This window comes from Camelus bactrianus, chromosome 20 (genome assembly GCF_048773025.1).
Source record: "Camelus bactrianus isolate YW-2024 breed Bactrian camel chromosome 20, ASM4877302v1, whole genome shotgun sequence".
NCBI lineage: Eukaryota > Metazoa > Chordata > Mammalia > Artiodactyla > Camelidae > Camelus > Camelus bactrianus.
Genome location: NC_133558.1, coordinates 36,396,492 through 36,423,627, shown reverse-complemented (window position 1 = coordinate 36,423,627; position 27,136 = coordinate 36,396,492). Strand labels below are relative to the sequence as shown.

The 27,136-nt window shown below is 38.8% G+C and overlaps 1 protein-coding gene across 1 annotated transcript in view; it reads left to right on the top strand.

The window, feature by feature from the left end:
• HMGCLL1 (3-hydroxy-3-methylglutaryl-CoA lyase like 1) overlaps positions 1-27,136 on the top strand; it is a 116,649-nt gene that overhangs the window by 79,532 nt on the left and 9,981 nt on the right.

Below are 27,136 nucleotides of genomic sequence, written 5' to 3'. Positions count from 1 at the left end.
CAATGCCGGAACAAAACAAGAAGTTCAACAAAGTACTGGAAACCATCAACACAAGAAAGAAAAACAGAAATCTGAGAGATGAAAAACACAGCAACTGAACTGAAATATTCAGCAGCGAGCCCTCAGATCATACTTGAGCATGTAAAAGAAAGAATCAGTGACTTGGAAGACAGGACACTTGAAATTATCCAGCCAGAGAGCAAAAAGAAAAAAGAATGAAGGAGAGGATGAAAAAAGCATAGGGAACATATGGGACATGATTAAAGAAACAATATTCACCCTATGGCAATTCCAGAAGAAGAAGGAAAAGAAAAAAAGGACAGAAAATGTATTTAAAGCAATAATGGCCAAAAACTTCCATAGCTTGAGGAGAGAAATAGACTTCCAAATCTTAGAGGCCCAAGGACCCCAACTAGGTTGACTGAAATAGATTGACTGAAATAGAGCTACACAAAAATACATTATAATTAAATTGTCAAAGGTTAAAGAAAAAAAATTTTAAAGCAGCAAGAGAAAAGAGAGAAGTTGCATATAAGGGAACCCCCATAAGGCTGAAATTAGTGGATTTCTCAACAGAAACTTTTTAGGCCAGGAGAGAATGGGGTTATATAGTCAGAATGTTTAAAGAAAAAAAAAAATGTCAACCAAGAATATTATACATGGTGACGCTGTCCCTCTGAAATGGAGGGATAAAACTTTCCCAAAACAACAGCTGAAGGAATTCATCACCCCAAGTCCTGCTTTACAAGAAATGCTAAAGTGATTTCTTCGAGGGGAAGTTAAAGGACTCTAATTAACACTCAAAAACGTAAGAAAGGAGTGTAAAAATCACTGGTAATGGAAATATGTAGTCAAAGTTGGAAATGAGGGTGCCCTATTCACTTATAATGCTAGTTTAAAAGTTAAAAAAACAGTAGAAATAACCACAAGTACAATAATCTGTTATTAATTACACAATATAAAACGCATGTAAATTGTAACATTTTTAACCTAAAATGTGAGGGGGAGAAGTGTGAAGCTTAGGAATTTTATGGCAGTTACAATGTTGTTAGCTTAAAATAGAGGGTTATAATTTTATGTTGTTTTATGTAAGCTTCCTGATAACCTCAAGGAAAAACCTGTAGTGATTACACAAAGGAACATGATAAAGAAGTCATAGCATACTGGGACTAGCGACCATCAAAACATAAAAGAGCCAGTGGGACAAGAGAAAAGGAACAAAACAACCTGAAACAGTGAAATGGCAATTCTGAGTCCTTACTTATCAATAGTTACCTTAAACATAAACGGATTAAAATCTTCATTCAAAAGACATATAATCGTCGAATGGATTTTTTTAAAAAAGGACAACAATATGATGATTTGGAAGAGGGTCACTTTAGCCTCAAAGACACACACGAGACAAAACAGCCTTTACATTTTAAATGGTTAAAAGAGACAACAACGTACATTATATAATAGTAAGTGGGTCCGTTTGTCAAGAAAATATAACAGTCGTTCAGTTGAATATACAGGTAGAAAAAAGAAGTCTTAACACTTGCCTAACGGTGTACACAAAAATCTAATCCTGGTGGATTGTATACCTAAGTCAGGAAAAATCAGCATGAGAGAAAATATTTTGCATAAACAAATTTATTACAGACAATATAATAAGGGGCTAACAAGGTCAAAAAAGATTGATACACAGGATAATTAAAATTAGAATTGTCTGTCCGTAAAAAGGTACATTATGAAATCCTCATGTTAACTCCACATGTAAAGAGCTTGGAAATGGTTGTCCTTATCTTTAAAACAAGAAAAAGTTGGGCAAACTGAAACTAAATGACTTTTCTTGACTTTTCCTGGACCCATCAGGGAACTGAGATTGCAGGGCAGACTTTGACTCTGAAATCTGGAGAGGCAGATGAATCCCAAGGTGCACAGTGGAGCTCTCCTCACTGGCTAGAAACACTTAAATGATAATTTTGACAAATTGCTGAAGGTTGAGCGTGGGTAAGCATGAGAGTGAGAAACTCCTGGAGCCAAAGTCTCAAAAAAGTCATCACTCTTTTATGAGTTTTTACCTCAAGAAACCGCATCAGGTTTTCACAGGGAGGATCTGAGAAGGATCTTCTTGTGGCTCAGGCAGGAAGAGGGGAAGAAAGCCATTGTGTGATGTCACCAGAGCACTCTCCATCCAAGGCCTATTCTCTAGAGGAGCAGACCTTATCAGAGCCTTGTCCCAGCTGCAGCAGAGCACTCATCCCACTTCAAGCTCTGCTAGACTTCACGTCTCACCAAAGCAGTAGGAAAGATCGATACTGCTGGAGGAACCCTTGTGAAGTTTACCTCCTAAGACACAGGTCACACAAAAGCCCGAGATTCCCTCGTGAGATTATAGAATGCTTCCAGTCCCCTGTGCCTTGTCACTGCGCCAGCATGTCTCCTGTATGGAGAATGACAGCTAAAAGGGCTGCAGGCTCTCCCTGAGGAGGAGCACTTAGGGAAGCCCACAGGGGCGGCGGAAGGCAAAGTCAGGGAAACTTGAGACATCTGAAGCTTCTGGCTGTTGCAGCTACAACAAACAGTAAACACAGCCAAACTCTGAGCCAGAATAACAAATTCTGGCACTTATACTACCTCTTTACCTCGGGTCCTATCATTGGAATCAGTATGTCTGACTTTCAACATTAAAAAAAAAATCACAAGGCAAGCCAAAGGCCAAGAAGAAAATACAGCCCGAAGAGACAAAGCAGACATCGGAACCAGACTCAGGTCCAACACAGATGTTAGAATGTCCAGACAGGGAATTTACACTAACTGTGAGTAATATGGTAATGGCTCTAATGGCAAAAGTAGAAACATGCAAAAAAAAAAAAAAAAGAGGTGGAAATATAAACAGAAAGATGGAACTTCTAAGAAAGAATTGAAAGGAAGTGCTAGAAATATAAAAAAAATTTCATAGCAATGTAACTGTAACAGAAATGAAGAATGCTTCTGATAACACTCACCAGTAGACTGCACATGGCCAGGGAGAGGGCAGCAAGGTTAAAAATAAGTCAATAGACATTTGGTAAAATAGAAATGTAAACAGAAAAAAATGATGAAGAATCAAAACAGTCTATACCAGAACTGTGGGGTGATTTTCAAAGGTATAACAATTCTGTCACTGAAATATGAGAATGAGAAGAAAAAGAGACCAGAGTAGAAGAAGTATTTGAAGCAATAATAGCTGAGGATATTCCAAAATTAATGACAGACACCATGGATCCAGGAAGTCAGACAACACCAAACAGGATAAATACAGAAATATCGATAGCTACCCATAGCATATTCAAACTGCAGAAAACCAAAGACAAAGAGGACATCTTGAAAGAATTCAGAAGAAAATTAACAGCTTACATGTAGAGAAACAGAGATGAGAATTCCACTGGAGTTCTCATCAGAAACCATGCAAGCAACCATGGAGAGCAGAGGGAAATATTTAAAGTGTTCAAAGAAAACCCACCAGCCTAGAATTCTGGAATCAACAAAATTACTTTTCAAAAGTGTTCAAGTGGATGTGGTTAATATGAAAACTCTCTGTACTATTTTCACATTTTCAGAAAATCGAAAGCTACCCTAGCAGTAAAAGTTTATTAATAAAAACAAGGAGAAAACCATTATGAAAGTGAAAAGACAAACCACAAGGTAGGGGAAAGATATTGGGAGTTCATGGACCTAACAAAACAGTAGGTTACTGAATATATATAGAACTCCTATTAATCTATGAAAAAATAAAGATTAGTAACCCAACAGAATAATGAACAAATGACTTGAAAAGACATAAAAGGGTGTGCTAATGGCCATTAAGCTATCAAAAGTACTCAACTTCATTTGTCATCAGAGGTGTAAATTAAAACTGTAGTAAGATACCACTATGCGACCACAAGAACTGCTAAAGCTTTCAAGTCTGCTCAGGGTTGGCAAGAATGTGAAACAGATGACACTCTTGGGGATGCCACGGGAGTTTCAGTTGGTGTCACCACTTTATTGTAACATATGCATACTTTAGAAGCCAGCAATTCTGCTTCTAAATCTATGCCAGCAGAAACGTATGCACACATTCACCAAAAGATATGTTCAAGAATGCTCATACTACTACTATTTCTAAGAGCCCAAACTGGAAGCAACTCAAATGAACATCAGTAATAGGATGTATATATTGATGATGGTATCTACATTTATCACTTACGAGAACTAACAAAGCACTGCTACATGCAACATGGTTGAGTTTCAAAAAAAAAAAAAAAAAAAAAAAGATGATGAACAAGAGAAGCCAGACCTGCCTGAAAAACTATATCTTAAATGGTTACATTTATATAACATTCAGAAATATGCAAAACCAATCCATATTGATAGATATTAAGATGGAAATAAGATAATTTGGGAAGGGCATGAGGGGGGCGTCCGGTGCTGCTAATCTCTTTTCTGATGCGAGTGGTGTTTTCACTGTGTGAAGTCATTGATCTGTGTACTTATAATTTGTGCTCTTCTCAATATGTATGTTTTACTTAATGAGTTCCCTTAAAAAAAAAACAAACACATGTATGCAAACTGGAAAAAAAAAAAGCAGGAAAAGGGTCAAAGGACTTCATTAAGTATAACGTATAAAAGGAAATACAAATGCCACATAAAATATATTTACCCTTGTAATTAATCAGAAAAAATGCAAATTAAAACACATGATTCCACTTCATGCTGGTATATTGGGAAAAATTTTAAAGTCAATCAGTATTAAGTGTAGGAATTGATGTGGATTTACAGAAAATCTCACGTGCCGCTGGTGAGAGTATGTGGTGATGTGACCACTTTTGAACAAGTTTGCCTCTTTATAGATTTTTGTGTGTACCCTGCAATCCAGGAATTTTCCTTGGTATATACTCAGAAAATCTCTTGTAGATGCACACAGCGGGAGACATGGCAAAAGAGTTTGTAGCAAAATTGTTCGTAATAATAAAAACTGAATCAGTTCCCATTTCCATCTCAAATTAGTTCACACAGTGAAATATTCCGTAATCAGCAATATCTAGAGATCTCTGCAGTCACATGAGTGATCTCAAAATTGTGCGTGGAGAAAAGCAAATTATTGAGGAATACATAAAGTAATATTCCAGATACGTGAAGATTAAAAACAGACAAAATTAACAATCCTACTATAAAGCAAAGCAAAATAATGAATAAAAATGCAGAATTTTCTGTGCAGCGGGGAACATGCTGTCAAGGAGAGCTTACAAGGGGGATTAAAAATATTGGTGATCCTCTATTTCTTAAACTGTGTGCCAAGAAGAAGTATGTTTTATTTAATTATGTTTTAAACTATCTACTTTAAATATACTTTTTACGTTGACAATCACAGAAATTAAAGAAAAAAGGAAATATGTCAGCATAACCACATTTGGACTTCTGGCCATGATTTCTTGAACCAAAGCAATCAATTGGAATAGAAAAAACATTATCGTTTTGACTCCTAGAGTTATTTTAGAAAGTGGTCGTCTGATATCTTTCAGCCCATGGTCATTTGAGAACACAGTGGAGGGACCCATCCGGTAAATCACCAGGACTTGTTTACACAACAAAAAAATGTGGCTGGTAAAATGGTCGCGACTGATGTCTCTGAAACCGGAGACCGGAAACATACAGTGGAAATGAGACCCTTTACTTTTCTTGCGCCAACACAAACAACAATTACAGCACCATGTGAGAAAAGTTGTAAGAAATATTGCTGGGTTTCAGTGGTTCAACCAACTCAGCAGATTTCTGTAATTGTGGCAGATTGGACCCCCAAACTTTACAGTCTTCAGCAAAAAATGGCTCTTAGATGTTAAACTGATCCCTGATAAAACAACCCCGGGGTCATGAGAAGGCTGCTTTGCCAATTTCATTTCACTGTGGGACCCGCCGACATCTGGCTCAGCTGCGGAAGCCGGAAAACTTCTTTAAAATTCTCTTGACAGTAAGAATGGACATGTGGAAAACATTCTAATCTGTTAATCTTTGGTGCTCCTGAAAAAGGAACATTTGGCTTGATAATTTGTGATAAATAGGAAATCTCCCGATCTAGTTGTTAAATAACTTAATGGCATTGGAGTAAAGGATCGAATTTTCATGTCCCAAATGTACCCAAAGACGGATACGCACCTGCATCAAGCCCATAATGTAAGAAGCCCCCTGGATTCTGGGTTTCCACTCGGACCTTGTAATTTGTCCCCTTTTACATTTGTTCCATTTGGCCAGTGAAAATTAGTGAATGGTAGCAAATAATCCTTTTCCGTGTCCTCTCCCTCCCCCCTTCCCCTCTGCAAATTTGCTGTCCTGTCTTATCACTGACTCCCTATTTTCCTCTCTCCCTCCCTTCCATCGCATTAAATATTCCAAATAATCAAGGAGGTACAACAACATAAGAACTATTTTCATATATTTATTTATTTGCCTGTTGTCAGTAAGTGACCTTGTCATCTGGCTTCAAGGTCAATGGAGTGTAGAGGCTGCCTCTGTCTTGTAGTGACCACAAGGTGCATAGAACAGCAGTGCAGTGTAGCTACAATTTAGATTTGAAATTTCTCCCTTCAGCTTCCATGATGGTTCAGTCTACCTGCTGCTCCAGGTTTCATGTAAGCACATTCCCTTGCTTTGAACTGATATATGAGGGTTTTTTTAAAAAATTTTTTTAAAAACAGTTTTTTGTCTTCTTTTTCAGTTTTTTACTTTTACTAAATCCTTTTTTTCAGCATTAATATATATTTTTTCCAATGACGAAAGTTATTCTAAAAGCCCCAAATTGAAATGCATAAAATGAATTAGTGGATAAAAATGAATTAGTACACACAACTGCGTATCGGTCCACATAATTTCCCATTTGATCCATGGTACTCAAGAAGTTTGCTCTTGCTGTGTTGACATCCTGTGTGGTCTCTAGTCAAAATAAATAGGCAAAGAGATAAATACACTAGTTAATGTAAAATAATAAAGCACGGTTATGGCTTCTGATAAACTCATATTTTTTTTTTCTGGTCCTTTCTGTCTCAAGTATCTCTGCCCCCAAATGGGAGAGTGGAGCGTACTGGTTGCAGGCATGGTGTCTCAAATCTAAATGTCTAGGTTCCAATTTTGACTCTTTGACCTTGGGCAAATTATTTAGTGTTCCCATGCCCCGTGTTTTCTCACATAAATTTAAGGCATTAGCAGTATTTGCTTGTGAGTGGTTGTGAGGATTAAATGGATGTAGGTCCACAGTAGGCACTGGGCACATTAGCTTTTCTCACCCTCTTCCTTTTTTGGCTCCGTTCCTCACTAACCGTCAGTCCAACCTTTATTCTAGAGTCAGGACCATCACTGAGCCCCTCCACCTTTCCACTGGAGCTTGGCTTCTCTCAACCCCAAGTCTAAGATTTAGATAGATATTTAACTGGATGTGGCAATGTCACATTATGAAAGGACTTTTCTGCATTCCCCGCAGGCATTCCAGGAATTCATCAGACATCTATTGAGTACCCTCTGTGAGACACTTTTCTTTGCTAGGTACTAGACTTGACTGGCTGTCTTGTAACTTTGTGGTGTGTATAGGTGTATGTTTGTGAGATGATATTGGGACATTCAGATAATCCCCTAACATTAAACTTGAATCCATTGTTATCTTATAAAGCATATTGTCAGACACAAGAACTCAGTTCTGCTTAGTCTCTAATGACTCCATCGTGCCCTTAATATCAAGTCCTCAAAGTGGATCCAAACCCTTTGTAGGCTGCCCCAGCCTCATCTTTAGTCTGGTTCCTCTTCAACCCCAAGTACCCGATGGCAGAGTTTTTCTCATAGGCTAATTTTTACAGTACACATCTGGCCCTCTCTACCTCTGGACAACTTCTATTCATATTTCAAATCACAATTTAGAAACACTTCCTGGAGAAGAAGCAAGATGGCGGAGTAGAAGGACGCTCGTAGCTCACCCTCTCCCACAAATACACCAAAACTCACATCTACAGACCCACTCAGCCAACCAGAGCACCTGCTGAACTCCAACAGAACATTGCCCTCTTCAAAAGACAAAGACACCACGAACCTGATAAGAAAAAGGAAAAAAGAAAGAAGAAAAAGCAAAACAGTGCAGGACCAATCCCGCAGGGAGGGAGCGGCAGAGGAGGACTGGCGCTCATTTGCTGGGTCTCCCCTCTCCAATGGAGAGGCCAGCAGGACAGAGGGGGAGCTTCCGAGGCTCAAATATGCCCTGAGCACCTCTTGACCGACAGAACTGCATTAAACGGGCACAAAGGGTCCCCGTGACACCCAGCCCGAGATGCGAGCTGACAGCTGGGGGCAGGGCCAGGCTGCCCAAGCCAGGCAGAGGACGGGGGCGGCTGCACTGAGGCAGCCCCGGGGACTGCAGGGGGCTGTGCAATGTGGCTGGGAGGGGATACGATGCAGAACAACCTCGGTCCCCCATAAATTGTGAAAAAAGCGAAGCAACACTGCTGGTGTGCCCTGGGGGGAGGGGCGCCACAGCCTTTGTCTCCTCAGACCTTCATCGCCATTACTGGTGCTTCTCTGGAAACAGCCAGTGAGTTCAGGAAACCGGGTGAAGAAACAAAGACCTCTCAATAAAATCATTAAGAGCACACTGTTTCCAGGAGAACTAGATAACTGATGCTCCTTAAGCCACAGTGCCAGAGATATGAGCAATATGAAGAAGCAGAGGAACCACTCCCAATTAAAAGATCAAGAGAAATCCCTTGAAAGCACAATCAAGGAAATAGACATTGATGGCCTACTAGATCAAGATTTCAAAAAAGGAGTGATCAAAGTACTGAAGGAAGTAAAAGAAATAGTGTTTAGAGATATAAAACATGTCAAAAATGAAACAGAAGCTATAAAGAAGAACAAAGTAGAATTAGTAAACTCAAATTTGCTGAGATGAGAGCTGACCTAAAGGCTGTACAAAGCAGACTAGGTAATGCAGAGGAACGAATAAGTGACCTAGAAGACAGGACAGCAGAAAGCACCCAATCAGAAAAGCTGAGAGAAAAACAAATAAAAAACAATGAAAACAATATAAGGGACCTATGGGATAATATAAAGCATGCCAATCTACACATAATAGGGGTTCCAGAAGGGGAAGAAAGAACAAAGGGGATTGAAAAGGTATTTGAAGAAATCATGACTGAAAACTTCCCAAACCTAAAGAAGGAGTCAGATATCCAAGTACAGGAGGCTCAGAGGGTCCCAAACAGGAAGAATCCAAACAGACTCACACCAAGATATATCATATCAAGATGACCAGAGTCAAGGATAAAGAAATGATCCTAAAGGCAGCAAGAGAAAAACAAAGAGTGAGTTACAAGGGAACCCCCATAAGGATTTCAGCTGATTTCTCTACACAGACACTACAGGCCAGAAAGGAGTGGCAAGATATATTCAAAGTCCTGAACGAAAAAAAGATGCAGCCTAGGATACTCTATCCAGCAGGGCTATCCTTTAGAATAGAAGGAGAGATAAAGAACTTCACAGACAAGCAAAAACTAAAAGAGTTTAGCAACACTAAACCCATGCTAAAAGAAATATTGACAGGTCTACTTTAAATAGAAAAGAAGCAGGATGCTACAAAAATGAGAAACTCATAACTGGAAAGGAGATAACTGCCATGAATTAAAAAAAGAATAAACACAAAATTGTAAAAGAAGACATCTAAATCATTAAGAGTGGGAGTGGGAAGCAAGGAAAACCACTGTGGAAAACAGTATAGAGATTCCTCAAAAGACTAGGAATAGACTTACCGTATGACCCAGGAATCCCACTCCTGGGCATATATCCAGAAGGAACCCTACTTCAAAATGACACCTGCACCCCAATGTTCATGGCAGCACTATTTACAATAGCCAAGACATGGAAACAGCCTAAATGTCCATCAACAGATGACTGAGTAAAGAAGATGTGGTATATTTATATGATGGGATACTATTCAGCCATAAAAACCGACAACATAACACCATTTCCAGCAACATGGATGTTCCTGGAGAATGTCATTCTAAGTGAAGTAAGCCAGGAAGAGAAAGAAAAATACCATCTAAGATCACTCATATGAGGAATCTAAAAAAAAAAAAAAAAAAAGCAAAAAAAAGCAAAGCATAAATACAAAACAGAAACAGACTCATAGACATAGAATACAAACTTACGGTTGCCAAGGGGGTGGGAAAGGACAGACTGGCATTTTAAAATGCAGAATAGATAAACAAGATTATACTGTACAGCACAGGGAAATATAGACAAGATCTTGTGGTAGCTCATAGCGGAAAAAAGTGTGACATGAATATATATATATATATATGTTCGTGTATAACTGAAAAATTGTGCTCTACACTAGAATTTGACACAACATTGTAAAATGACTATCACTCAATTAAAAAATGTAAAAAAAAAATTAGAAACACTTCCTGAACGGGTGTTTCTGGTCCATGTTCTTGTACCACGTGGTATATGCCCTGTTTTATTGCTGTCCACACAATATCTCTATTGCTCATCTTTTAAAATTTTAACCTTATTGAGGGATAATTGAGAAATATTATTGTAAGATATTAAAAGGTACATCATAGCAATTTGATATATGTACATATTGTGAACGGATTTCCCCATCTAATTAACACATCCGTCACCTCGCATATTTACCTTTTTTGATGAGAAACTAAGTCCTATTCTTAGCAAATTTCAATTATATAATGCAGTGTCATCAATTATGGTCACCAGGTTTTACATTAGATCCTCAGACCTTGTTCACCTTACTGCTGAAAGATGTTTTACTCTTTTACTAACGTCTCCCCATTTCCCCCAAACCTGACCCCTGATGACTACTTTTTTACTCTCTGTTTCTATGAATTCGATTTTTTTAAAAAAAAGATTCCACATATAAGTGATACAGTGCAGTATTTGTCTTTCTCTGACTCATTTCACTTGGCATAATGCCCTCAAGGTCCATCCATGTTGTCACAAATGGCAAGATTTCCTTATTTTACATGGATGAATAATTGTGTACCTACACCATTGTGTACATCATGTGTATGTATACCACATCTTCTTTATCCATCGAGGATGTGGAGAAAAGGGAACCCTTGTGCATTGTGGGTGGGAATGTAAATCGGTTCAGCCTCTATGGAAAACAGTATGGAGGTTTTTCAAAAAAGTGAAAATGGAGCCACCATATGATTCAGCAATCCTACTTCTGGGTATATACCCAAAGGAAAGGAAAACAGGATGTCAGATAGATGTCTGCTCTCCCACATTCATGGCAGCATTATTCATCACTTATTCACATGCTGATGCTCCATCTACTGCTAAGGGGAAACTATGAGTGTCGCGGTTAGTCACAGCTTCTACACAGGGTCTGGCCCATAGTATAGGCTTAATGTTCAATGTCTGTCTTCAAAGATGGATTACATATTGCTAAAAACATACAGTTTCAGTGGAAATACTCTTCCTGCCATCAGTGATGAGGAATTGTTTTACTTGATTCCCTTGTAAACAAGAAGATGACCACTTGGTACCACAGTACTCCAGGATACAAATTAGCAAATTCTTGGAGAGTCTTTGAAAAAGGCATACAATTCAGAGGCTGTTTGTTTTTAGGTTGGCTGATTGTCCTTAAGCAAGCTCTGTCTTTAATTCAGCTCTAGTTGGTGTTGGACGTAAGATGGAGCAGGAATTAGGTCATATCCGTTCAGTAGCATGGCCACTTAATCCTCAAGGTCTGTACAAGAAACTTGAACTGCATCTTGGTTGAAACGCTTGCCAAAAAAAGGCTGAAAATATTCCCATAGAGAAAACATATCGCATATTATATGGAGGTGATAAGGTTGAACTACAGGCATGGGAAACCAAAGAATAAGTGTTTTTTTTTTAATATGTATGTAAGAGCTTCTTAAGATGAGTTGAAGCAATAATTTTATTCTAAAAACATGGGTTCTTGGGGGAAGCAATTTCTTCTAAGGAGAAAGAACTAGTAACTGTAGAGGCAAATCACTAGGCAGAAAAGACATAGCTGAAGGAGGTCAGAAACTGGGGGAATCTACAAGAAGTTTTGTGTTGCCAAAATACTAAGTTCAAGACAATGGTAACATAAGGACAATGGTAACATGAACATAATGTAAGATGGTGATAACAGATGAAGCTTTGCAATGTTTCCTGATGTCAGAACACAAAAGACCTCACCAGTAATGGTAGGAATCTTATCCAGTCAGTGGTGGAGAGCCACAAAGGATTTTAAGCCAAGAAGTGATGTTTGTACTATAGATCTATATTTTAGAAAAATCTTTCTGGCTGATCTGCAAGGGTGGATTTAAGGGACATACAGCAAAGCAGAATAGATCATAGACTCAGTGAACCAAGCAAATTTTCAGGTTAAAAATATTCAAAATAGCAATGTTCCTACCCAGAAATAATAACTAACCAAGATATAATTTAAAAAGTACAATATTAAAGTTGGCAACAAAAATACAAGTACTGAAAGAAACCAAATATGTATTCAAATATATATTAAAATATTGATGTAAAATGTGTATATCAAGTTAACAATGGTATTGAAAGAAATACAATAAATAAACAGCTAGATATATCTCATTTTCAGAGATGAAAGAATTTAATCCTAAAATGGCAATTGATTCAAGTATTGATTTCTGAAGTTTGTGTTAATTTCAGTGACCCTAATTGCCTTGTTCATGAAACTTGATAATGGAATCTATAAAGACCATACATGATTAACTTTCTCCAACATCATCCTTCATGATGAAGTTGGACAGTTTTTCTTCATAGAATAGGAATAAGTCACAGATGTCCACTCTCACCACTCCCATTCAGTCTAGTGCTAGAAGTCTTAGCCACAGTAATCAGGCAAGAAAAGAATAAAAAGCATCTAAATAGGACAAGATGATATGATCTTTTATATTGAAAATCCTAAAGACTCCACCAAAAACCTTGCTAAAACTAATTGACAAAAAACTAGGATACAGAACACAGTTGCATTTCTAAACACTAACAAAAAAAAAAATCTGAAAAAATGAAACAATCCCATTCACAATGTCAAAAACAATGAAACACTTGGGAATACACTGAACTAAAGAGGTGAAAGTTCTGGAAACTGTGTGACTTTGATGAAAGAAATTAAACACACACACAAACAAGTGGAAAGATCCTGTCTTCATGGGTTGGGAGAATTAATATTGTTATAATGTCCATACTTCCCACAGCCATCTGTAGATGCAGTGCAATCTCTATCAAGATTCCAATGGCATTTTTCACAAAAAACAATCTAAAATGTGCATGGAGCCACAAAAGACCCCAATAGCCAAAGCAATCCTGAGAAAGAATAAAGCTGGAGGCTTCATGCTTCCTGACTTCAAAGTGTACTGTAAAGCTATAGTAATCAAAACAGTGTGATGCTGTCATAAAAATAGACACATAGACCAATGGAACAGAACTGAAAGCCCAGAAGTATACCCTCACATATTCAGTCACCTAACATTGATAAGGGAGCCAAGATTACTCAATGAAGAAAGGATGGGCTCCTCAATAAATGGTGTTGGGAAAATTGGAGAACCACATGCTGAAGAATGAAATTAGACTCCTGTTTACACCACTCACAAAAGTTAACTTGAAATTGATTAAATGCTTAAACACAAAACCTGAAACCATAAAACTGCTAGAAGAAAACAGAAGGGAAAAGCTCCTGGACGTTGATCCTGGCAGCAATTTCCTGGGCATGACACCAAAAGCATAAGCTACAAAAGAAAAAGTAAGTACGTGTGGCTACATCAAACAAGAGAGCTTTTGCACAGCAAAAGAAGTAAAGATGACAAGACAATATGGGATGGGAGAAAATATTTGTAAATCATATATCTGGTAAGCATTTAGTATCCAAAATATATAAAGAGCTCATACAACTCAATAGTAAAAAACAAAGCAGCTCAATTTTTAAAAAATGAGCCAAGGAACTGAATAGAATCTTTTCCAAAGAACTGGAATGGCTATCATCAAAAAGACAAAATATAACAAGTTTCAGAGAGGGTACAGAGAAAAGGGAACCCTTGTGCACAGGTGGGACTGTAAATTTGTGCAGCCACCATGAAAAACAGTATGGAGGTCCCTCAAAAAATTTAAAATGGAACTGCAGTATGATCTAGCAATCTTACTTCTGGGTGTATATTTGAAAGAAATGAAATCATTATCTCAAAGAGATAACTGCACCCCGTGTTTATTGTAGCATTATTCACAGTAGCCAAGATAAGGAAACAACCTAAGTGCCCATCTACAGATGATGGTATGCGTGTGTATGTGTTTGTATATGTCTGTGCATGTGTGTGTGTGAATGGAATATTATTTAGCCATGAGAAAGCCCTGCCATTTGTGACAACTTGGATGAACCTTGAACTTTGAGGGCATTATGCTAAGTGAGATAAATCAGAGAAATACAAATACTGTGTGATGTTACTTACTTGTGGAACCAACCAAACAAACAAACTCAGAGAAACAGAGTAGAATGATGGTTACCAGGTGCTGGAGGGTAGAGAAAATTTGGAGCTGTTCATAGCGTACAGAGTTCCAGTTATAAGATCAGCAAGTTCTGGGGATCATTACCCATCATGGTGATGATAACTGAAAGTACTGTATTATATACTTGAAAGTTGCTAATTGAGTAGATCTTAAATGTTCTCAACACAACGGTAATTATATGATGAGATGGAGATATTAGCTATGCTATGGTGGTATTCATTTTACAGTGTATAAATGTACCATATCAACACATTGTAACCCTTAAACTTATGTAATGTTACATGTCAATTACATCTCAAAAAATCTGGAAAAGAGAAAAAAAAAAAAACCCGCAGAGGAGTAAAAGGCAAAATTAAATAAGAAATATATTAGAACGAGATAGGAGACCGTGCTTTGTCAAGTTTTTCTCAGCAAAGACTTCATGATACAGCTGTCTCCAGGACAAATTCTATCCAGAATCTGAAGCAGGCACTCAAGGAGTGGGATGATGACCAAGTCTTCAGAAGACTAGCAAGCAGGAGAGGGGAGGGGAGGGCCTGGACTCTCAGTGTCAAAGCTCCCACTCTGGTAGGAATTTGGTTTCATGGAAACCACACAAGGGAAACTTACTTTACCGTTAATGCTGACTGGGTTATTAATCCAAATGAATTTGCCTTATGGTCAGAAAAGAATTTGCCTTACAATTGGGCTCATCTATTACCATATAATTTGTTTCTGTTTGGACAACAGAAAAGTAAATAAATCACAAAAAATCACATTAGTCCGTATCATGGTTGCAGAATTGGACTTTTTCATCTTTCATTTGGTCCTTTTTTGTTTGAATTCTTCCTGCAACTAGGAGTTTAATTTTTTTCTTTAATAATCTTGTGAGATTTTTTGTTGTTGTTGTTACCAGTAACTCATCTTCATGAAAATATAATGAAATAGATAGATTTGATTATGTTTTCAGTTAATACCACATGTTAGCAAATTAAAAGAATTATTTTCTCATGGAATTTAATATTAATAGTGTTCGTGGTCATTGTCTCTAGAAATATATCTCTGGACACAAATCTTAATTCTAGGTGATCGTACAAAAAACCTTATTACAATATAATATTTATGCTTTAAAGTATATAAAAGAGTGAGGAATAAACAAGCTAAAATAAAAATAAAAATAAGACATTTTGGTCTAAAGCTTGTGTGGTTCCTGATTTCCACCCATTTTGTGTTCTCATTTTTTTTATGATCCTATCCATTAGAGTATCGCCCTGGAGGTGAGACTCACCTTTTGAGTATCCTCGTGTTCTCTCGGGGAAGCAGGGTTATATGGAGAAGGAAAATGAACGGCTCCATCAGAAACAGCACAAAAGACAACACTCAACTCTCTTTCAGTGATGATTCCATCTGGAGAGGTGCCTGGGTGTTACCACATTTAGGGGGGAAAAGTAACTGTTTTGTTTAAGATACTTGAAAGTCTCCCATTGTGCAAATGTTTCAGTCCAAAAAAAATTTCTTTTTAATGTTTCTGTTGTTCTGTTTTGAAGTACTTGTATCAGAATATATTTCATTGTCTTTCAGGAGCATGTTGAAAGTGTGTATATTCGAGCATAGCTGTTCTGGAATTTTCTCCTCAGTGGAAAGTTCTAGAGTGAGGAAACGAAGGCATATGCATAAATAAATTATGATTGATAACATCCCTTTTTTATTTGCTCTAAAACAGCTACTTGAGAAGGAGGGTATATAGCTCAGTGGTAGAGCCTGTACTTAGTATGTATGAAACCCTAGGTTCAATCCCCAGTACAGCTGTTAAAAAATAAAAATAAAAATAAATAATTTAAGTAAATAAATCGAATTCCTCCCCCCAAAAAAAAAACCTGAAAAATAAAATTAAAAAAAAAGATTAAAATAGCTACGCAAGTTTTCGCATTATAAGGACTACTCGCCACCCCCCCCCCCATATCCTTTTCCTCCTCAGGCAAAGATTGCATGAACTCAACACCCCAAACCTAGCATAACTGGTGAATTTTGACCACACATACTGTTCTAGTTAGGGAGAGATTCTTTGCACCATCCACGTACAATTTCGCTCCTAACCAGTGTTTTTAACTGTGATGGAAACGTTGTTATGTCTACCCATTCTGCAGTGCACCACTCCGGAGAAGCCTGTGGGCTGACATGTGCAAGCTGCGACACGATGTATAGAAACCTGATCCACCCCAGCCATGCCCACCACGAGGAAAGCGCGCGCCATCAGTTCCATCTTAGGTGGTCAAAACAAGCCTGAGACCATTCTGCGGCAGCTTATCCAAGCACAGATCACAGTGGCTGGCATTTTCGTTGATCAATTGCTTGCCAGTTTGGATCAGTTTAAAGGCTTTTTATAAGATTCTGTTGGCACCACATTATGGATTGTATTTTGAAACTTAAAGCGCTAGATAAAATTAAAATGGCCGTTGTTACTTGAGGCAGGGGTTGAAAGCGGATGTAAGGGGGAGAGAGGATGGTTCACAGGCGGAGAGGAGGAAGCTATCATGTGGTGCAGTTGACAAAAGGCGCAACACAGATGAGCACACGTGGTCAGCACAGGAAGACACGACGTGATTTGGTAGACGGTTGCAACAAACAAATGTGGGGGTTTTGAGAAAGGCCAAGTCCCAAGAGAGCAGATTCCAGCATTTGAGACAAGAAGTAACTCATGCTTTAGAAAAGCAAGCATGAAAAAGCAAAACAGTCTTTCTTACCACACGTTTTAAAATATATATGTTATTTTCATATAGTTTTCCTTTTGACAGAGGTTTGCATGAGGATACCCTGAAGGCTCCAGAATCACATGCATTTAGAGCATATCTGATGGGGTCGAAAAATTGTCTTGATTTTCATTCACATGGATGGTAATGAATCATCCCAACTTTTGTCCCGTAAGTAAACAGCCAGCCCAAGTGATATTCTTATTTAATTTAGCCACTATTTAGCTTCCTTTGCCAGAATTAGAAATATCATTTAATGATTAATGTGCTGTAGAGTAGTTTTGCACAGTTGTGTATTGTGGAGCCAGAATGGGCAATTTCTTATTGACTATCTGGAGGACTTCAGTTTATTTAAGGCCAAATAATCCAATCAAGGGTACCTACATTTAAAATGTATAAACTACTTTATAGGATATGTGCCAAAACAAGGCAGTTTTCAATAAGTGAATGTATTAGTCACAATAACATGAAGGAAACAATTAGTTGTGTTCTTGTTCTTACCATGTTCCAAATATTCTCCCCAAACCTTACTGTATTTCAAAATTAGAAAATCTTCCCATATTTGGTTTCAGCACCCTGCCCCCTCCATGACTAATTAGTGGGCATCAAAACACGAGCTAAACCTTTTGTGATAGCAGCCATATTTGGAAGATAAGAGTGTTGTTTATTTGGAGAACTACAATGTGGTTTGCCTTTCTTGGTTCATTGTTTTGAAATGTGTCACTCACAGTTGGAGATTTTGGAAGGCTGGGGGATGAGTTCCACATTTCTTCTTTGATCTCTTTTCCAAAAATCCATTTACTCTCAAGCAAATTAAAAAAATCTTTACTGCTTTAACGAATGGCTAGATGACTAAAAAATTTAGTGGGTCATTATTTTTAGGATGTTGGCATTGCTTGCTGACAAAACAGAACAGAATAGAGTCTACAAATTAGCTTGTATTTAAAAAAATTTTTTTTTCATATTCAGGGTATAGAGTGAAATGGTTTTGGTCCTAAACTCTGTAGCAGCGCCATAAAGATGGAAGTCTTCATAAAGCACATTAAGTTGTTTCTCGTGAGAAGGTACTACATCTTCTTTCTGTTTTACATGTCTCAGAAATGTCCTACGTTACTTGAAGAGCTAAATGTTTAAATGTTGCTATGTTGTAACAATAAATAAAGAATGCTGATGTATCTTCCTACTAAATTTCAGAAACTGCTGGGTTAAAAAAAGACTAACTGAAACAAAAATGTTTCAACGGGCAACAGAGCTCACAAAAGCTAAAGATAGGAAGTTCTCCCACCTGGTGGATAAGTGTGACAATGAAGCGAATTCAATATATTTCTTCTCGAAAAGTGTTCTGCCCGTGGATCAGATCGACATAGACAATTTCCAGTGTGGTTTCTTTCTTTCGTGAATTTTTTTTTCTCTAGCAAAAGGATACAGTGTTTTCTTCAGATTTCTAGAGGAATCCATGACTTATGAACTATTCAGAACTTTGACTAGAAGGGTTTTCTTTGTAGGGAGAAGTGTGACAATTTACAGCACAATAAACATGCTACTGTACGTTAAACATACATCTTTAACTGTCATACATTGTATCAGGAGAAGAATACCTCAGAAGGACAAAATATATTCATTGAATCAACAAACATTTACAGACTGCCTGCCCACCACGTGCAGAACTGTGCCATAAAAGTATGGTGTTGGGCAGGTGTAAATATTAGCACCTAGAATGCCATCTTGTTAAAACTTTACAGGGAGCTTTTAAGCATCTCTCGTTTCCTTTATAATTAAGAGAGTAACCATGAACTCTGATCTGGCCCTTTTTTATTTTTTGAGAATTTTTTTTTATAGACTCTAAAAGTAAGACTTCAAAAGGAATTACTTCAACAGCTCATTTTCTGATGTGGAAAGTAAGGCCCAGAGAAGTGAAGTGACTTTTCTAAAGTCAAATATCCAGTTAATCAGGAACTAAATGCAAAACCAAAGGCCACTTTCGTAGGATTCCACCCAATCTTGTCTGGTTTTGAATAGTGTTTGTAAGTATGTGTTTGGTGAAAGGGACGAAAACTTGGGTAAAATTACACTTATGTGCTTTCTATGAATTTCAGTTGTCTGGTATTCATCTCTGGTAGAGTGAAAATGACTCTTTGTATACATAAACGATTCAGTTTAGAGCTAAATACCACCTTGAAAATAATGTTTTTGGTTTTAAATAGATCGAAATAAAATAGCTAGCCCCCTTTTTTTTGGCACAGATAGCTTATACTATGCTATACGTCTTTCTGTGTAAAGTTTTGGATTTCTCTCATCCTTAGTGAGATCTGATGCCTGGAAGTGGTCGTCCCTGTGCAGTCTCTAATACAGCTGTATCTTAGGGACGCATGCACGTGTATGTGGGATGGCTCACAAACTTTGATATAAATTCCTCCTGGACATACGAGATGATGTGAGTAATTGATACAAGATTAGGTACTGGCCTGAAATACTGAGCAAGAACAGACAGACTTCTATTAAGAAATGCGATAGTATTTGCAGATGTCCTGTAGACATTCGCTGTAACGAAAGTGGGAATTCTAAATTAAACTGTTATTGTGCAATAGCCCTGAAATATAGCTAAATATAAATATGTGTATCTCTACATATATTTATATGTAGCTATAAACATACTCAATAATGTAACAGACTAAAATCTTATAATAATATATAAATATAAATATATAGCCCCTTATATATATATGACACATATACATCATAATGCTGTCTTAAAAATCCGTTCTATCAAACACTTAGAGTCAATTATAACACCACAAACTTTTCTTATTTTTGTCCCCCATAATAAGTTGTCCATAGAAATCACTTAATAAATATGTTTTAATAAATAGTGAATAAATAATATTTGGGATACTTCTTAAGTTGGTGTTACCCAGCAGGAGGGCTCCAGCATCGTATCAGGGCCAATGTTGAATATCAGTAAATAGGAAACTGTTATTAACAAGTTTAGTCACTGTCATTGTTGTTTTTAGGGTTTGTTTTTTTTTTTAAGGACTGCTCCCCCAAGCCCCACACTCTGTAGAATCTTCTTACTCTTCAAGGCCAAGTTCAGATGTCATTTCCTCCATGAAACCAGCTCTGATCAACACAGCCTGAAATAATTTCCTCCCCCCTTGAACTCTTGTAATTTTTTTTTCTAATTGACCTGAATTAGACTAATTTCAGTTTGTCTTCCTTTTAGTTTAAATATTCACATATACGTCACGTCTTTTCTGCTAGGTCATAAGTGTTTCCAAAGACTGCATCTTACGTGGATCGGTATGCGAAGCCTCTTGTGAGTAAATAATGAGTAAATGTTGGCTCGTTGCCTGATTGATCTTTTTTTGACAACTGAATGTGCTCCACGGTAATTTGGACAGAAGACAAGGCCTCCCTGTAAAGTTAGAGCTTATTCAACTGATAGACATTTATGAAATTCATGTCGTATTGTCTGGCAGGAAACTAAAATCTCTTGTAGTCAATACAGGAGACTTTTTGCCCAAGTAAACGTATTTTATTTGACAGGAAAGCATTAAAATGATGCCAGTTAATTTGTGAATTGCTTCGTATGAGCTTTGGCTCGGACCCTGCTCCCTAGGTGTGTGGTTTATGAATCCAAAACAGCGTGGCCTGTCCCACGGCGGGGTGTTTTGTGATAAGGAAGAGAATGCAGTGCACAAAGGTATTTTCTCTTCTGTTCCTATCATTGGAAAAATGCTGGCTGGGGCATGAAACTGACACACTGGCCATCCCGACCTGGTGAGAGATGGGTCCGCACCATCTGGCCCTGATGATGCTTTTCACATGGTCTCCCTGGTTCTCTCCACGCCAGTCACAGTGGTCTCCTCCTGCTCTCTGAACACCCTGAGCAACCTCCCTGCCCAGCACATCCGTTCTGCCCTCGTTCACTTTGCCTTGCTATTATTTCCGACAAGTTCATCATTCACTTCCCTGCTTCATGCAGGCTTCAGCCCAAAGACTCCTCAACAGAACAGTGTTCATTGACAGAGTGACCTAAGTTACCATCTCTGCCCTTGCCTTCCTGGATCCTTGTTGCTTGACCATCTTAAGTGGTTTCTTCTCCACCGCCCAGCGGGCTCCACGGGAGTACAGGGTTTTGCCTGTGCTATTTTCCATTATTGTTTACCTGGCACCCAGAAAATTGGAGAAACTCAGTCAATTATCTGTTCAGTGAGAGTCTGAGCAGTTGTCATTACCAAGCATTAAATCATGTTTTAAGTCTCCTAAAAACAAAGACTTAAAGAGACACACGAGAGTTTAACACTAATTCATTTTTGATGGTATTGGACTTTTTTTTCTTTTTTGTTTTAATGCAAGTATAGTTGATTTAAAATTTTTTGTTAGTCTCTGATGTAGAGCATGGTGATTCAGTTATATATATATATATATATATATATATATATATATATATATATATATATATATATATATGCATTCTTTTTGTATTCTTGGACTTTCAATGGAATATATTGAGTGACTTCTAAAAAAGGTAGCTAGTGGGTATTTAGTACTTGGTCTGCTCACACTATCGTCCTCCTTCTCTAGGAAACTCTCCTCTCTCTGCTCCAACCATGCAGTTCTTCTGAGGACCTAGAAATTGCAGCATTTCCTCTCATACCCCTCCCTCTCCCATCCTGGGTGTGTTCCACGCTGCTGGCTTCAGTAACTGGCCCAGGGATGGACATGTGATTCAAGGAAGAGCAATGGAGATTCCTCTCCCAAGACTCTTCTGGCTGGAGCTCATGAAAAAGTGCTCACATGTCTTGTACAAGACCCTGTAACTCTTGGCTTAGTAGACATGAAAGAATAAATGAAAGAATAAAGGCAGGGGGGACAGAAATGATGATGAGGAGAACGAGACAGAGGCGGTGGGTCAGGAGGAGAGGGGAAAAGGAAGTGAAAGGAGGGGAAGGAGGAAAAGCAGTGTTGGGGTCCTTGCTCTAGTTTTTCTCAAGATCCGCTCCACTGAACGCCTTCCACAGTCTGCTTAAGTGAACCAATAAATGTTCCCTCTTTTTTTTTGTTTCCTTAAATAATTCATCCTAGTCACCTTGATTGATACAGGATACAATATAGTAAAATTAATGGATGGTATCTTTAGCAGGTGTTTTTAGAATAAATGTAGGGAAAGACATATTTTTTCACATCTGTAATGACTATCAATAAATGGCAAGAAAATGACCTGCAAATGCGATTCAGGGAGGCTCTCTCTGCAGGAATCAGAGCTAAGGAGATCTGGGCATATGTCTTTCAGGTGAACTAAACTGATGTAAGGATAGAACTCAAAGCGTTAGAAGAGGATGGGCAGCATAGTTCTTCACGTGTCTTCTTTAACGGTCTCTCAATCCGCCTTTAACAGAAACTAAGGAGAAGCAGATTCACAACGAGCCTGCACAAAAGGGATCCTAGGACTTGTCAAGGTCCAGCCGGAAAGCAGGCGACATAGAAGCAGTTATGTAGGCACTTGGTTACACAGGCGATGGGAGACTTAGAAAACTCAGTTCAGACAGTGAGGCATCCTAGAGGTGAGCAGAGCCCGGGTCAGGGCGGGGCAAACCAGACTCCCAGGGTGCAGAATTTGGGTGGCACTCATTTTCCCACTTGTCTTGCCCAACGCAGAGAGTCAAGTGCCTCCTAATACCGTGCTCCCCAGGCGCCTCTCTTATAAGGAGACACCCCTGAGATGAGCGGCAGCAAGGGGCCACTCCTGGAAACAGTAACGGAGCCCCTTGGCCAGAAGGGTGGAGGAAGGGGCCAGTGTTCCGGGAGCACGGCACGCGGAGTCCCCAGGAGGGAGCTGGAACCATGGTCGGCGGGAGGCTTTGGACTGACGGGGGAAACGCGGGCTCTGCTGGAAGCAGCAGCCGGATTCTGGCTCGTCCATCTGTCAGAGCCTTCCGTTGGCTGAAGCCAGCAGGAGTCCAGCTGATAGGGGAGTGTGGGGGATGCATCCTGCAAGGATCTGTGAGAAGAAGCAGAAAAGGGATGGACAAGCAAGACCCCTTGGAGCAAACGGCTTGCCTGTCACAGGGCTGTGTCTCTGGAGAGCAGGGGTGCAGGTGGCACCGTTCTTGTTCTGTTGCAGGGGGTGAGAAGCCTCACTTGTATTCCCATCCAGATAGGAGATTTGGCCTCATCAACCTGGTTTTCTCTCTTCCTTTCTTTCTTCCTTTCTTTCTTTCTTTCTTTCTTTCTTTCTTTCTTTCTTTCTTTCTTTCTTTCTCTCTCTCTCTCTCTCTTTCCTTCCTTCCTTCCTTCCTTCCTTCCTTCCTTCCTTTCTTCCTTTCTTTCTTCCTTCCTTCCTTCCTTCCTTCCTTCCTTCCTTCCTTTCTTCCTTTCTTTCTTCCTTCCTTCCTTCCTTCCTTTCTTCCTTTCTTTCTTCCTTCCTTCCTTCCTTCCTTCCTTCCTTCCTTCCTTCCTTCCTTCCTTTCTTCCTTTCTTCCTTTCCTCCTTTCCTCCTTCCTTCCTTTCTTTCTTTCTTTTTTTGTCATGATCGCTATTTGGTGCATTTTCCTGCATAGCCCATAAGTGATCTTTTTTTTTCCCTCTAAATGTTATCTAGCCAATGAGGGAACTAGCTTTTGAACTGGACTCTGATCAAAAGATGTCTATCTGCTGTTCTCTTTTCATTCTTAACTAAGAGTGGCATCGAATCTTTGGTGCTTAGAAGTGTTAAAGTTAAAAAAAAAATCCTAAAATATGTTGCAGGTCATATGGACGCTTTTGTAAGCCTGGTGGTACTCAGCTGCCTTACCACAAGGACCAAGTATGTGTGGGTTTGGCACCTTGCAAGAGGATCTTCAGCAAAGCGTTTTTCTTTTCAAACTATGTTTTATATGACTTTTTCTTGGCTTGTAGCACTGGACATCTTAGTTGTATACCATCTGGAGACCTACTGTGTGTGGTCTTCCCAAGAAGAGGTCACTGTCTTGCGTAGATTCTGCCTGTCATACGTTCTGAGGGACGGACCTACTGCAGTGATGTGTTGTCTCGACTACAACAGGAGAAGCCCTTCGTCTTAATTTTGTTTGGTTATGTTGATAACTTCATGGCAGAATGAGATATTACTGAACAAGCTAAGATCAACATGCGTCTGTCAGAAGCCTTAGGATGGGTTAAAACCCTAGAGGCGAGCAAAGCCAGAGTAAGGGATTCCTTCAGCAGCCTTTAGATTGTCCTTTAATACTTTTGGTGACAGGGAGATCATTATTTTGAGAGTGAACCCATTTAAGTTTGGGGAGCATTGAAATGGCTGGAGAGTTATTTCTCATAATCAACCCAAGTCTACCTCTGCCTGTTCTTTGGAATCGTACAGAACTTGTGTGTTTTCTTGACCACGTAATGATCTTGAACTGTGTAACTGCAACGATCATCTACCTCTGAATTTTACCCAAGATAAATACCCACAACTGCCTCAAACACTGGTTACATCGTGTTTTCCAGATATGTCGGTTTGCTCCAAACCTCCTTCAGCTCCTACATATTTAACTGATTATACCTCCTTTTGTTTCCTACCTTTTTTGAATAACTAGCTTTAACTGGAGAAATACCCCCCCCCTTTTTTTTTGGATTTTTTTTAAATTGAAGTATAGTCAGTTTACAATGGTGTGTCAATTTCTGGTGTACAGCATCATGTCCCAGTCATGCATGTACATATATAGATTCCTTTTCATGTTCTTTTTCATTATAGGTTACTGCAAGATATTGAATACAGAGGGAACTATGTTCCCTGTTGTTTCTCTGTTTTACATATAGTAGTTAGTATCTGAAAATCTCAAACTACCAGTTTGTCCCTTCCCACCCCCATTCTCCGCTGGTAACCATAAGTTTGTTTTCTGTCTGTGAGTCTGTTTCTGTTTTGTAAATCAATTCATGTGTGTCTTTCTTCCTAGGTTCCACTATGAGTGATACCATATGGTATTTTTCTTTCTGGCTGACTTCACTTAGAATAACGATCTCCAGGTCTATCCATGTTGCTGCAAATGGCATTGTTTCATCCTTTTTTATGGCTGAGTAGTATTCCATTGTATAAATACATCACATCTTCTTTATCTAGTCATCTGTCGGTGGACATTTAGGTTGCTTCCATGTCTTGGCTATTGTAAATAGTGCTGCTGTGAACATTGGGGTGCATGTATCTTTTCAAATTAGAGTTCCCTCCAGATATGTGCCCAGGAGTGGATTGCTGGGTCATTGGGTAAATCTATTTTTAGTTTTTTGAGGAATCTCCATGCTGTTTTCTGTAATCCCTTTGCTTCATTTTAAATACTCCTCACCATTGCCTGGATGCATTGCACCAATCTTCTAACTGGTATTTCTACTTAGATATTTCTCAACTTTCTACCTCAGTTATCCCTTCCTTGCTGATGAAATCAGACTGAAACAAAATGCTGACAGTGGCACAATTACTCTTAAACTTTAAGTAGGTCTTTAATTCCTAGAGAACCAAGTTCAGCTCCTAAAAAAAGGTAATCAGGGCCGACCCTGAATAGGAGGTGTGCTCCAGCCACACCCAACCCTCCCTACAATAAGAGTCTTATTAAAATCTCGGGTATCCTCGGCTTGTTCAACATCTCTACATTTTCTCAAGCTCTTCCCTCTCTGTCGAATAGCCCTTCCCTCGCCATCCCCCACTTGTCAGCATCCTTCAAGGCCCAACTCAGAGCCAAACTAGTCATCAAACTTTTCACCATACCCCACCTATCCTTGCTTCACTACAAGAGAGAGAAACTGTCTCCCTGATGTTTCTAAATAGCTTCATTTATAATTCTCATAATAGTTACCACACTCTACTTTGTATCATAGTTCTTGGCATTTATGAATATCGTCTCTGCCAGGTCATTAAATGAAGGGTGTGTTAGTTACTACTGTTTATTTCCAAGCAAAAGTGGCCAACTCAAGCTACCTTAAACAAAAAAAAAACGAAAGAAAGAAAGAAAGGAAGGACGGAAGGAAGGACGGAAGGAAGGAAGAAAGAAAAGAAAGAGAAAGGAAGGAAGGAAGGAAGGAAGGAAGGAAGGAAGGAAGGAAGGAAGAAAGAAAGAAAGAAAGAAAAGAAAGAAAGAAAGAAAGAAAGAAAGAAAGAAAGAAAGAAAGAAAGAAAGAAAGAAAGAAAGAAAGGAAAGAAAGGAAAGAAAGGAAAGAAAGGAAAGAAAGGAAAGAAAGAAAGAAAAGAAAGAAAAGAAAGGAAAGAAAGAAAGGGAAAGAAAGGAAGAAAGAAATTTATTACGAGGTTACAGAGATATGTCACAGAAATCTCTTAGAAGAAATCACACACACAAGTCAAAAGCAGAGATTTGAAAGCCTTTCCACAGGCTTCTGATTCTCCGCTCTCACCTCTGACCCAGTGCGTATCACGATGCAAGGTCATGGTAAACATCTGGTGACTCAGGCTTCTTGTTTATCAAATGAGGGTGATGACAGGAGTACCTGCGTCTTAGGATTGCTGTGTGCTTTAAACCACTTGGCCTAGTTCTCATTAAATATTATTCCAAAAACAAAGGTGGGGAGGAAATGAAGGGAGGTCTCAGGAAGGACTGAAAAGCTGTTTGGGATTCAGGCGACATTTCTTTATTCATTTATTATTTCGTTCCACCCTCTACTGTAGACCGACTTTCTCTGCTCCCCATTGCTCGTGGAAACAATTGCTGGTCCACGGGTGTATGCTGTACGTCTCACCTCCTAGAGAGATTCTGTTGTCTCTGCTCCACAGTCTGGGGGAAGAGCCTGCGGTTCATGCACGTTAACTGTGTGAAGCACGGACTATCCTGTGCCTTCTCGAAGCCTCAGTTTCCTCATCAGTAAATGAGCATAAATTCCTG